This window comes from Pinus tabuliformis, chromosome 5_2 (genome assembly GCF_031772625.1).
Source record: "Pinus tabuliformis cultivar Carrire ecotype Pingquan chromosome 5_2, CPIR1, whole genome shotgun sequence".
NCBI classification, from domain to species: domain Eukaryota; kingdom Viridiplantae; phylum Streptophyta; class Pinopsida; order Pinales; family Pinaceae; genus Pinus; species Pinus tabuliformis.
In genome coordinates, this window is record NC_142306.1 from 440,486,380 (window position 1) to 440,497,582 (window position 11,203).

The following is an 11,203-nucleotide window of genomic DNA, read 5'->3' on the forward strand; positions in this document are numbered from 1 at the left end:
AATTATTTTCAAGCCCATAATAATCTTTCCATCCCTCGAGTATCCTTTTCTCAATGCTAAAATTACAGCTGAGTAGATGATGAATGTTGATTCCAAAATACTTGTATGAAATTTTTTTCTCCAAGTAGTTATTATCAAAAAATTAAATTATCAAAGTTCACCTTTTTGGATTTAATTATTAGGACATTAGTTTTGTTGGTATTGACAGTCATACCCATCTTGGAGCAGTAATATTGGAGGATCCTAAGCTGCTTGTCGCTATCGTCATGGCCCTTGTATAGAAGAACATTATCATCAACATAAAGGAGAAGAGTAATGAATATACCAGTGAGCCTCGACCCATCACAACCTATAGCTTCCAAACACTCTTCGATTTTATCAATGTAAATGCCAAAAAGGGTAGGTGATAGGAGACACCCTTTCTTAACTATGATATTGCATTTAATTTCTTCTGACCAACCCTCAGTGGTACAAATATTGGAAATAACATTCTTGTATACCCTAGTCACAACAATCCTCAACTCGTGAGGAACCATTATCTCTTATACCCTCTTCCATTACTTACCCTAGGGAACTATTTTGAAATCTTGTCAAAAGTAAACAAAACAACATAAGATCATTTTTTTATTGTGACATTCCTCTCCAATGATCCTATAATGGAGAGGAATGTCACAATATATTACTAAAAGGAGTATATATATATATATATACTCCTTTTAGTAAAATAAAACTTCCCTAAGATTTGGAAGAAAAGGCTTCTTGTTCCTATCTTTAAAAGTGGGGATAAAAGCATTCCCTCTAACTACAAGGACATTATGGTTAGCCATATATATATATATATATATATATATAGAAGAGTTATAATAATTTTTAACATTTTAGTGTGTAGAGTTTTATAGTTAATCATACTTTGTGATCTCCATAAGATGCAATGCTTCGGGGTGAACACTTTATCCATCTTTAGGGACATAAAGCTCAAATTCTAATTTGAAGAGTGTCAAACCAAAAATAATAAAATAATAAAATAAATGAAATGACCGTTAGATAAATGAACATTACATATTTATAAATAATAATAAAATTTAATAATGATTAAAATTAATAAATAGTGAACATTATAATTTAAAAATAATTACAATTAATTAAATTAGTTAGAGGAAATAGAAAACAAATGGAACGAGGGAAGGATAAATAAAATAAAATAAATTTGGTCATAATAATCTTAATACCAGAAAACTTAAAAATATTTTTATTAGATTATTAGTTTAGAATTAAGATATAATTAGAATACATGAATAGGTGAATTAATCATTTAGAATAGGAGAATTAATCATTTAGGTTAAAATGGTATTATATATTTATTGTGAAAGACTTCTTATTTCAACTTAAGGTGGATGAGGATCTGTTGACTTTTTTTATTTTTTATTTATTTACAGACTAGATTGATTCTTAAGGGAATATGCTCAGCATATGCTTAGTCTTAATGTTTATCAACAGTTGTAGTGTGTTATAGAGTTTGTTAGGTTGCATTGACATTTAATAAATTTAAAAAACTAGCAATTGCACCACATGTTGCAATGAAACACCGTAAGGCAGTAGCATAGGGAAGAGTAACATTGAAAATAAAATTAATGTGTAAACACGATCCATATGCTCACTAGATTGAAAATAAAAATGAATACGGGGATGGGTGCGGGAGGGCAAGGCGCCCCCACCCAGGCCCGTGGCTTAGGGGCCTGGGGTGCCCAGGTCCCCTATAGGGGCGGGCGAGGTGCCCCTACCCAAGCCTATGACCTAGGGGCCTTAGGCGCATAAGGCCCTTGGGCCACGAGCCTTGGTGTCGACGGGTGATTCCCATAATCGAACCAAGGTGCCCAGGGCCCCTGGGCTATGGGCATGCGCATGAGTGGGCGAGGTACCCTCACCTAGTCCCGTAATCTAGGGTTAATTTTAGGAATCTCCCCTATGCGCCCAACGCCCCTGGGTCATGGGCTTGGGTAGGGGAGGGTGACACACCCCTACCCAGGCCTACGCCCAGAGGCTCGAGGCGCTAAGGGTCGATTCCTGGAATCAACCCTTAGTGAGCCCTGGGTCACGAGCCTAGATAGGGGAAGGTGAGGCACCCTTCCGAGGCCCACGGCCTAAGGTCCATGGGCATCCCAGGTAGATTCCCGGAATCACCTATGGTTAATTTGGGGAATCGCCTAGGGTCGATTCCAGGAATTGCCTAGGGTCGATTCCAGGAATCACCCCTAGGTGCCTATGGTTGATTCCAAGAATCACCAAGTGTTGATTCAAAGAATCAACTAGGGTCGATTATGAAAATCGACCAGGGTTGATTATGAAAATCTCCCAGGGTCGATTATGAAAATCTCCCAGGGTCGATTCTGAAAATCGCCCAGGGTCGATTCTGAAAATTGCCCAGGGTCGATTCTGAAAATCGCCTAGGGTCGATTCTGGAATTCACCCCTGGACACCCAAGGTATCGCCCAAGGTCAATTCTACATATCACCTAGGGTATCAATTCCGAGAATCGCCCAAGGTAAATTTCGAGTATCGCTAAGGGTCAATTCTGGGTATCGCCTAGGGTCGATTCCAGGTATCACCTAGGGTTGATTTTGAGTATTGCCAAGGGTTAATTTCGGGAACGACCCTTGGGCACCCAGGGCCAGGGTCGATTCTGGGAATTGCCCAGGGCCAGGGTCAACTCAGGGAATCACCCAGGGTTGATTCTTAGAATCGCCCAGGGTTGATTATGGGAATTGTCAAGGGTCGATTTTGGGAATCACCCTTAGCCACTCAGCGTATCGTCCAAGGTTGATTCCACGTGTTAATTTTTTAATTTTTCTATGTTGTATCAATTACTTTAGCCCAATTCTAAACTTCAATTAGTAATATTTCAAATTACAATTAGTCTTTCCATTCATCAACAATTGTGGGAATCACCAAGTGTTGATTCCAAGAATCGCCCAGGGTTGATTATGAAAATTTCTGAGGGTCGATTCTGAAAATGACCCATGGGCACCCAAGGTATTTCTTAGGGTCAATTCTAGGTATCACCTAGGGCATCAATTCTGGGAATCGCCTAAGGTCAATTTCGGGTATTTCCCAGGGTCGATTCTGGGTATCTCCTAGGGTCCATTCTGGGAATCCCCCAGGGTCGATTAAGGGTATTTCCTAGGGTATTGATTGTGGGAATTGCCCAAGCTTGATTACGGGTATCGACTAGGGTCGATTTCGAGTATCTCCAGGGGTCGATTTCGGGTATCACCCAAGGTCAATTCTAGAAATCACCCTTGGGTACCTAAAGCGAGGGTTCATTATGGGAATTATCCAAGGCTAGGGTCAACTTTGGGAATCACCCAGGGTTGATTATGGGAATCTCCCAGGGTTGATTATGGGAATATCCTAGGGTCAATTATGGGAATCGCCCTTAGGCACTCATGGTATCGTCCAAGATTGATTCTAGGTGTTAATTTCCATATTTTTGTATGTTGTATCAATTACTTTAGCCCAATTCCAAACTTCAATTATCAATATTTCAAATTACACTTAGTCTTTCCATTAATCACAATAAATGAAGTTAACACATTATATGCAATGACAAAGAAAAAAATTAGCACATCAACAAGAGACACTAGATTTGGTCAAAGACCAGGGAAAAACCCCACTAGGGGGAAAATCCTTTGAAATTCTTCTTTTATTAGATTGTCATAAAATGTTTAGCAGAGAGTATAATGAGCCTAATACAATATGATTCATAATATAACCCAAAAAAATCAGAAACCAATTTACAGTGGTAGAATATATCAAAGAAAACTTGATTCAGACATCAAACAACTTCAAAAAACTTCAGATGATGGTCAACTGTAGTCAAACCACTGGATGCTTGCTTTAGGTTAACATGTGTGCATTTGTAGCTTCCTGGACGTTGTCTTGACAATAACATGTATTCTTCCAGAGATGAAATTTCCCAGTTTTGTGCCAGTGTCCAGAACATAAACCCCAATTTTTTGCGAGCTTTGGATCGAGACTTCGGACCTATGTACGACCTTTCTCTTTGCTAATGTGTCGAACCAAATCAGATGAAAGAGTAGAAGATGCTTGATGTGATGATGTCCAAATGATATTCTAGGTCAATTGTATTTATAGGCTTCTAGGGGTGTCCAACAATGTCCATTTCATGTTGAGGCTGACCTGATCTAATATCCATGAGTGGGTGCAGAAAATCAAAAACCAACTTCTTCTTGTCTGAATGAGGTGATATTTAGGTTGATTTTGGTTGCCTCGAAAAGAGGAACTTAATTCCCTCATAATCTCCATCAAATGAGTAGTCCAAAGTGGAATTTGATCGCAGTTGCATGTTTTTAACACCAAGTATCATCGAGGATCGATTTCGAGTATTAACAAGGGTACCGATTTCGAGTATCACCTAGGGTATCAATTCCAAGAATCACCTAGGGTATCAATTCTGAGAATCACATAGGGTCAATTCCAGGAATCACCCAGGGTCGATTTCGGGAATTTCCCAGGGCCAATTCTTGGAATCGCCTGTGGGCACCTAGGGTCAATTCTAAGAATCACCCAGGGTATCATCCAGGGTCGATTTTAGGTATCGCCTAGGGTATCAATTCCAAGAATCTTCTAAGGTTGATTTTGGGAATTGCCTAGGATTGATTCCGGGAATCACCTAGGTTTGATTCTGAGAATCGCCTAGGGTTGATTTCAAGAATCATTAAGGGTCGATTCTGGAAAGCACCCAGGGTATCTCCTAGGGTCAATTTGGGCCCACAGCCAAGGTCGATTTTGAGAGTTACCTAGGGTCAGGGTCGGCTAGAGTAGATTTCAGGAATCGCCCAAGGTTGATCATGAGAATTCCCTAGGTTCAATTCCTTGAATCTCCCAAGGTCAATTCTGAGAATTACTGCTGGTTTCCCAGGGCTAGGGTTGATTGTGGGAATCACCCAGGGTCAATTCTACGAATTTCCTAGGGCGCCTCATGCACCTGCACCAAAGCCGATAGCCGAGGGGCCTTGGGAACCCAGGGCCCTTGGACCATGGCACAAGCCCCATGGGCACCCACGAATGATTCCAGAAATCAACCCTAGGTGTGCAAGGCCCTTGGGTCATAGGCATGGGTGAGGGTGGGTGAGGAGCCCGTGCCCAGACTCACGACCCTAGGCACACAGGGCCCCTGGGCCTTAGGCTTGGGCAGGGATGATCGAGGCATTCTTGCCCAAACCTGTGACACTGGGCGCACAGGGCCCATGGGCCACGAGCCTTGAAGTGGGTGGGTGAGATTTGCAAACATTAAAGATCCATCAAAAGAGGAAAATGACCAAACTGAATCACAAAATATTATGAAAGATGACAATGATGAAACTCTAGAAGATGATGATCATGGATTATATGATATTATTGATTAAATTTAAGTTATGCTTGTAAATCACATTCATTTTGTGGAACTATTTAATAGTTATACTTGTAAAATTTTGACTTTGGGAATTTATGAGAAGAATAAGTATGCAATTATTGTTGTTATATGTTTAATTTTTGTATTATGTGATTCTCACTTTAATTTTGATGTAAATCATTATTTTTTGAAAAAAATGTGATTATTATTGTTTTTTGTCATAAAATTCATAAAAATTGCTATTTTTTAAACCTTTTTGCTAAAACTTTTAGCCAAAAAAGTCTCAAAATGTATATTTTTTTGTTATATCTATATTCAAAATGTGTATTTTTATGTCAAATGTTAAAATTTATTACTTTTTAGTGACAATTATTTGATGTGCGTTGAAATATTAATTAACGATAGATAAATATATAGAAAATCATAATTCTAAAATATACTATGCAAAACAATGAAGATCTCACTACAAAAAAAAATTTGAAAATAAAAACAAAAAAATAGACTTTAAAAACACTTAAAATAAATATCTCAGGGAAGAAAAAGAACAAGATAACTACTTCAAAAATTATTAAATTTAAAAAATAATTATCGACGCTTAATACATTAGAAAATTTAAAGTTTCAAAAATAAGTCTTCTAAAAAAAGGGGTTGATGTTGCATCAACACTTTTCAAAATCAGCATGAAAATAACTAACATTTTAAAAATAATGTTCATACCTGATGCATAAGAAAAATTAAGTGTCAAAAATATGCTAAAATAAAAAGGTGTATTCTGAATTAGCACTTTTCAAAATCGGATGATTTTTTGCTACCTCAAACAAATGGGTACTCGGTACAATTCCTATTTGATAGTTTACATTGTTTCATACAAAAGAAACAAATCAAATAATGTACTCCAAATGTGATATTTTATATTGACAAGGATCCATGTGTAAGATGATTTACATTGTTTCATACAAAAGAAACAAATCAAATAATGTACTCCAAATATGATATTTTATATTGACAAAGATCCATGTGTAAGATGATTTGTAATTGTATCTCTTCTAAGTTGTATTTTAGTACTTAATCTTCCGATTCTTTTTCTTCCATGAAAATCCCCTCTTTCTTATCATTGAGGACGACATGGGTAATGCTTTCTACCAAGGTATGCCTCTCATACTTGGATAATGTTTTACACTAAGATATCCCTCATAACCCAATTTCTTTCATTTCAAGTATCTCTCCTCCTTGCATCTTAAAGTTTCCTGTTATAATTGATAATAATTTCTCATCGTTTTATCCTAAATATGGCATTCTTCATGTGCAAGCTAACTATTTCAAATAAAAACATCAAAGAAACTCATCAACCCTTTAAACAAACATTTCAAAGCCCCTTTAAAAATAAGCTATAAAATTAGTTAGAAAGATATGCAAGAATAAAATTGTCTCTAAGGTCACATTATCTATTCGCATTGTGTTTTTTGCGAAACACCTTGTCACGGCTGCAGGTAGATGAAATAGTCAAGGAATCAGCCCCTTTAAAAATAAGATATAAAATTAGTTAGAAAGATATGTAAGAATAAAATTGTCTCTAAGGTCACATTATCTATTTGCATTGTGTTTTTTGAAAAAGACCTTGCCACGGCTACAAATAGATGAAATAGTCAAGGAATGTTGATCTTTATCACTGAACTAAATTAACTTGTATCAGAGGAAACAAATTTCTATAAGTACAAACACATTTTAAAAAAAGGATTTGTAGAGACAAGAGGTTAAATTGCACATATTTTCCCAAGAATTCATTAGGAAGCTTCCTAGAACAAAGTTTAATTGCCCTTAAATGATGAATACAAAAATAAAATTATAGCAATATAACTTGTATGGTTCATTGTACCATTGAAAAAACTAAAGCTTGCATATCCTACCAAATGTTCCTTGGTGAAAAACACAACAAAGTACTATGATCCACAAAAATACATTAATATCCTAAAGGCAACCCTCAAAATCCGGGACTTGTTAGCAAATTGGCTTATGTATGTATGTTAACAAAAATGATCTATACATAGGCCATGGTGTCAAGTTTGTGGACTTGTTTGGAAGCTTGCTTGAGCATAAAACTAAGAGGATTTATCATGTTACTGAATTCATAGTATCCATGACTATTTTAGGTTTGTGGAAATTACCACACTTGCGAGTATGACTCACTAGTACTCGTGGCTCATGAATATACCAAGTATGGCATCTATCTATGTACTCAACCATATTCGTGTCGATAGAGTACTAAGTGTCAATTCTCAGTTCTTGAAGTGCTCATTGAGTGTGTCAAGAATATTGATTTGATACTTGTTGCACTCAATTAAGTTTTTTTTCTCCCATCAGAAATGATATTTTTCATTTTAATATTGATGAACATGCTAAATACCCCAAGTCACTTGTGTTAGCGAGTATCAATTTGGTAATGATTAGAACTCTCATTGTGCATCTGTTTAAGATATATTTTTAATGGTTCAGGGGAACACTCTGTAGCTCTGGAAAATTCTCAAGACGATTTTGTATCCACTCATCTATATTTCCATTATCAAATATCTCAACCTATCCACAAAACCAGATGCAACTGTTAGCTCTGCTATAACATTGATCCTCAAAGGCTGAAGGCAAGATAGGTCCATGGTCATGCTCAGAGAAAGATTTATGGTGGTTACCTTTCCTCCCTCTTCTACCTCCCTTGCCCTCCTCTGATCTTCATTTCTCATGCTTCTTGGTTTAAAAAACCATAGTAAAGTGCCCTCGCTCTAAAGCCCCAAGTGCCAAAGTTAAAGCCACATATAACCTGCGCTCATATACTCGTGTGCCTTCATAAACCCTCCGTCGTAATCCCAGCCATTGGTGCCTGCACCTCACTCCAACCGTTCCTGCTGCTCATAACTTGCCTATTGGTTTTCCCACCGTCCGATCATCTGTTGCGTGATCGGACAACATTCTCTCCTCCTGCTATTGCAAACTGCCCACACGTTAATTTTAGATCACGATGGTTTTCCTCCCATCCCATTCGCCACGTGTCGAGCGTTGATTGTGATTGCACACTCACGTACGATTACCACCCAACCCCTGTAAGTGGTGTGGGCAATACCACTCACTGCTCGTCCATCGTCCCCGCTCGCTAACCCTCGTGCATGTCCTCTGCCCAATCACCGTTGGATCTTCCCATCCGAGATCCAATGGCCTGTGATCATCCCGCTCTCGTATCTCCTGGTAGCTCCTACAAATCAATCTCCACCATCCATCTACAAGATCCGACGGCTCACAATCAGTTGTGCCTCCATTTCCTCCTCACGCCACCCACCGAGAGATCTCCATCATCTGTCTGTTCCATCCAACGACCAGTATTTCTCTCCTGACCAGATCATCCACCCACCATGCAATCCTCACCCCTGGTCATGCCATGCACCCGAAGGACAGAAGAGGCCATCTCTCGGTGTCTGGTGCATTACTACTTCAACTACTAAATTCAATGCATTGTGTACCCGAGAGGAAGAAGGACGACACCAAAGAAGAAATTTACATTTAACAATTAAGGAATTTCATCCTTTAAGACACTTCACTTGCTCGAGGAGTACAAAATAGTACCAGAGAATGTCAAATTCATTCATTGAAGTAGCAGGTCATACCTGAGGCCCATTTTAGATAGTTAATGTGGTTGGTTGTCGATTATGACCCCTCCATGCATTAAGCAACAGAATATCTTTGTAAAGAAACTCTATATATACCCAAAACACAGATGTAATGAGGTTTGATGGTTGCTGTTTTGATGTAAGGTTCAACTTCTGGAGACTGCAACTACTTTGATACTTGCAGCATCTGGTCTTCACTTTCAGCTAATACAAGGATCTTTTGTTGTTAATTACTTACTTTCCATTTCTACTCTATTCTAGGCTGTGCATGTTATACATTGGTTCATGTGCTCTTGATATTTAGCATTAGAGGGGCTGTCATCCCACCTCTGTGTTGAAGTCTAGTCTGTATCATTGAATGTGTTATGTACGTTTTTGTTTACTTAATGCCAGAGAGCTGTCATCCTGTCTGTGCATTAGGAAATAGATTTGCAGACCCCTTTACTGGTTGCAGCCGGCCATCACATGGTCTTGTGCATCTGCTAGCGTGGTCAATATTCTCCATGTTCACCTAATCCTCAAATTGTGAGTAATTGGTGGTCTAAAGCCTTGTAGCCTGGGGGTGTTCACCCATGTCTAGAGTTAAGCATAGTAGAAGTGGTTATCTGGCTTGAACAAGCATCATTCCTTCCCTTCATCCATTTCCAACATTTTGTTGAGTTTTTAATGTTCCCGAGCATCTCTGAGATACAACCTAGGAGAGTTTTTTGGGGTGATAACATTAATTGGCGCTGTTTCCAGGGAGAGGAGATTGTAGCTCAGCTTTCTTGGGAGACAACACAGTTCCAAATTTTGATGATAGACAAAGTCTGGGCACATTTCTAGTTGTAATCATCTATCTGGTGACTCCACTGGAGGAAGACCAACCTTTGGCGACTCCGCATCATAGTCCTGGCTCAGTTCATGAGACACACTTGAAGAAATCCTCAGAAATCACCAGTTGTTCTAGTGCCTGACCCTGAGAAGATTGTTAAACCGAAGAAAACATCACAGAAAGGGGCATCAGGATCAAGTAAGGCCAAGAAATCTTATTTATGTCTGCATGAGGAGTTTGTTGTTGCGAATACACAATTTGAAGATATAGAGCCTAGTATTACTAGTGAAGAAACACCTACAGAGATTCATAAAGATCCTAGTCCTTTTAGTTCCCCTTTGAATCTCAGTCCCAAGAAAGCTTCCCATACAGTCTAGAACATCCCGTTGTCTCTGTCATCCATTACATTGCTTCAAACTACTCAATCTGCCAGTATCCTTCCACATACCCCAGTCATGGCAGACCAGCAAGCACCTACAAAGATAGAAAGAATTGTAGCTGCTAGGTATGGGCCTCTGGTCTTGCCTGTTCCTTTGAATGCCATCCCTGCAAGAGAGTATCAAAAATATATGCCTAAATTCACTGGTACAGAGGGAGTAACTGCTGAAGAGCACCTTGAATATTTTTATAGCTATGCTGATAACTTAGATATCAGTGAAGATGATGTGTGGATGAGAGTTTTTGTTCAGAGCCTTGATGGAGAGGCTAGAAAGTGGTTCAGAGAATTGCCCCATGGGTCCATAACAGACATTGAGGCACTGGATGATGCATTCCTAAAACAATGGGGAGATAGAAAAGATCTGCTCTATTACCATACAGAGTTTGGAAACCTAAAGAGGGAGAAAGGGGAGTCTTTGCCTGATTTTAACAAAAGATTTAACCGCATGTATAGTAAGATACCAACTGAAGTAAAGCCTACCCCCACCTCTGCCAAACTCACTTATGCCAATGCTTTTGACTCTGATTTCTGCCTGCTTTTGAGAGAAAGAATATGTGCCACTCTAGCTGATATGCAGGATGCAGCACTAGAGGTGGAATCAAATATTATGGCTGCAGAAAAGCTTAAAACACATACTGATAGAAGAAGGCAAAGAGGTGAGGCTTCTTCTTCCTCTACTTCATCTTTAGAACCTAAATTAGATAGGATGGCTAAAATGATAGAGTCATTGGCTGCCGAGATATCCAAGCTAAAAGTTGAATAGAGCTCTGGGAAAGAAAGGTTTCCGAACACATTTGCTCCAAGAAACCCAAATCCATTCAAGAGAGCAAACAAACAATTACAAATGATTCATAGGGGTAAAGAAGATAACAAGGATCAAAAGG